Source organism: Lethenteron reissneri, chromosome 26 (assembly GCF_015708825.2).
Source record: "Lethenteron reissneri isolate LAM-NWPU_2019-01 chromosome 26, ASM1570882v1, whole genome shotgun sequence".
NCBI lineage: Eukaryota > Metazoa > Chordata > Hyperoartia > Petromyzontiformes > Petromyzontidae > Lethenteron > Lethenteron reissneri.
In genome coordinates, this window is record NC_083804.1 from 5,968,487 (window position 1) to 5,972,056 (window position 3,570).

The window sequence follows — 3,570 nt, forward strand, 5'->3', positions numbered from 1 at the left end:
TAAGAATAAATAATAATAAATACAAATAATAGAAATAATAATAGGTCTTTTTACCTACGTGACGTTACCGAAAAAACCTAAGAGTATGAATCCTTGCAGTGACGAAAGCTTCAAATCTAGAATTAATTATAGTAAACTCGATCAAGGACCCTGTTAAACGTATGTCTGAAAACCAGAGAAAACATCCGTGTCACTCAGAGGGGTCGCATTCACGGGTTCATGACCCCTCTTGCTGCCCTGCCTGGCAGGACAGCTGGTAGGGCCGCATTTAGGTTCTTGTGGGCTCTCGGCACTTCCGTTCCGTGGGCCTTCAGTGATAACTCCCGTCAGTTGGGACAGCCGCTGCCACGTGTTACTACCGCCGCTGTCACTCCGCTTGTTCCACGCGGTACTTCGTCCAGCCGCTGGACAGATGTCGTTGCTGCTGAAACGTTCATCATTGTCTGTGCCCTCATTCGACGGAAGCACGCTTTGTGCCGCCGATGAGCAGATTTAATTTGAAAACCCTGCCTCTATATATACGCTGCGCCTATCCTTCCTATGTAAATATATTTATGCAAGAGGATATCTTGGTCAATGTATTTTTTCGTCGGCCCTTTTTGTTTTCGTAGGCACAGTGCCTACCGTGCCTCTTGGATAATACGGCCCTGTCAGCTAGTTTATTACGTGAAAACCACGACAGCTTGAAAATCCCCCCCCCCCCCCCCCCAATAAATGTGCGTTTGAAAACTATCCACTGCCCAAAATTTGAACTTTTAGGCTTTAATGTCAACGGTGTCAAGGGCCTTTTCTAAGATGAATGAAACGGGCGCGCGCCTATCCGTACAGCATTCTCCGGATCACGAGACGCCGTGTAAAGGAAGACGCACCCCAAAACCGTAAAGGCATGAAAATTAAAGTCGCGCTAACACACCTACTGGATTATAAGATGCACCCCACCCAACCTTTGCATTAAATTACAGGGGAGAAAATAACTCAGTGTATACGGTTATAATTCTACGCAGGTGATGCACAACAAAGGATTTGTTTGGTGTTAGATCGTGTAAATATTAGTGTGTCGTTAAACCCGCCACCACCCGACACAGCCAATTAGTAAGATTTGTCACGTTTTGTTTTACGTGACAACCCTTACTAATTGGCTGTGTCGGGTGGTGGCGGGTTTAACGACGCACATTTACGCGATCTAACCAAAACAATACGGATTTAAAGCTTTCGTGACTGCAGGGATTCTTTCGGTAAAGTCACGTAGAAGGGAAGTAATAAAACAATAAAAATTTAACATAATTGTTTTATTACTTCCCTTCTACGTGACTTTACCGAAAGAACCAAGAAGACAAAACAATACCCTTTATTATGGATATTGGTCGCGAAAGCCTCCGACTTGCTAAACCGATGGGCGACGCTTGAGTTTGACCGGTAGGTGGCGATGATTAACTGGCCGTGGCGTGAGGCTTTTCAAAACGCGGGTCCACTCCTCCGCACCCGTGTGTTGTGGTGACACGGCCAGGGATTTCAAGAAGCATATTGAACCTTAAGGAGATACATGTTTTACTCTTGGAATGACCTAAGACCGCAATACAGAGTAAACGAAACAAAAAAAATCATACAACTATTAAATGGATGTTCTTTATATATATATATTTGCACATGTGTAGAAATAGGAAGGGCAAAACGATACGAAACATCTTGTACACGACACAGATAGGAGGCACGTTTCATTTGAATCTGCTGCTTTCATTTGTCCACCCAACCACATGGCTCTGTTCAGTGATCTGTCAAAGGACTTTAAACTCTGCACCCACAACAATGTCGCGGGGATGCCATGGTGGCGAGATGTTAACTACCTCGCCTGGTGTACAAGAAGCCCTGGGTTAAATCCTGTGTATTTGGAGTTTGCATGTCGCGTGGAATTTTCTCCAGTTCCTCCACGTGCGTTCAGAGTATTTGGCTGCGATACATTTCCGCGTGATAAGCCACTTGGTTCAGTTGTCATTTGTGGCCAGGTCGCTTTCTGAAAGAGAGCTACATAGCTCAGTGGGCCTTACCTGGTAAAATAAATAATATTAAATGTCCCCATCTTCACCATCCCATAGAGTGGTTGTTTCCCATAGTGCGGTGCTCGTCTGGCTGGGCTTATACGAGGGCTTCTAGCCGCCTAAAAAAAAACTATTAACTGAATTTCGATTTAAAGCTTTCGTGACTGCAGGGATTCATATTCTTTGGTTTTTTCGGTAAAGTCACGTAGGTAACAAATAAAATACTGCTGATGCAGACTGTTAAAACTGTTAAAACAGTCTGCATCAGCATTCAGCAGTAGGCCATGCTTTCCCACCTGATGACGGGCGCTTGTGTTATGCCCGAAACGTCGTGATTTAATTCAGCTCTGTTCTTCACCTGAGGACGGCTGCTTGCGCTGTGGCCGAAACGTCGTGAGCATTTTACGATGTTTTATTTTTATTATTTTATTATTCCCCTTCTACGTGACTTTACCGAAAGAACCAAGAATAACTATTAACTGGGCCCAGATTATTCACAGCCAGCCCACAGCGAAACCTCTCGAAGCCGCACTCGCCGAGAGAGTGCAAGGCCACCACGAGGCAAACGCGGGTCCTCTCCGTGTGACGCTCGCCAGACTCCACGCATTTAAAGAAGCACGTTCATTGAACCTTGAGGAGAGAAATATTTCACTCTTGGCTGGCCTGATCGGTGAACCTGTGCCTGTGGATGCGTCCTCGGTCTCCCACGTTCTCTGCTCGTGGCAACCTTGCTTGCACTCTTGGTTTTTTTTATAGATACATTTTCTCAATTGTTTTCTATTTTAATTACTCTTTAAATGTGGTTATTTATTTTGAAACGAAAAATATTTCCAGCCACCTCAACATTATTTCAGCTCCCGAAAGAATATCTCCATCCAGTGCCTATGAACCTCCTACCACTCCATGTGGTTTTGATTGGTACGCGAAGCATGCCATAGGCCCCGTGTTTATCCAATCATTCACCTAGTGGTGAATGCTACTGTTTTGTTAAAGTTTGCATCTGTACGTATCCGATGTAATTATATATATGCATCATGCATACCCGCATGCTACTGAGTAATGTGCATATTGTGTAGTATTATTATGTCTATTGAGTATTATGTAATATATATAATAAAATGTACGTTATCAGTTGTTGTTGTGCGAGCGTACGTCTTCTAACGTTTGCGAAGCGTGTGGATTCCACTGTCAGACAGGGCCCCCCACAGGGCCCCCCACAGAGCCCACCACGCACTGTGCGGGTCGTGGCCGTGAAACTGGCCACGCTCCACCACGCCGGCCAGTTAGGTCTGATGAAGGTGGCACAGGCATGGGATCATAGAAGTGCAACACAACAATGCAATTATTTGCAGTGCGCCCTCTGCTGCCCACCACGTAGTCCCGCAGCCCTATGGCAACGCCTGTCTGTCTGCGCATGCCTTCCGATATGAGGAAACCATCGGCGCTATGCACTTTTAAATCTAGATTGAAAACTCTTTTCTTTAGAACTCCTTTTTGTGTTTAATGTGTTGTCCTTTCCGCCCCCCCCCCCCCA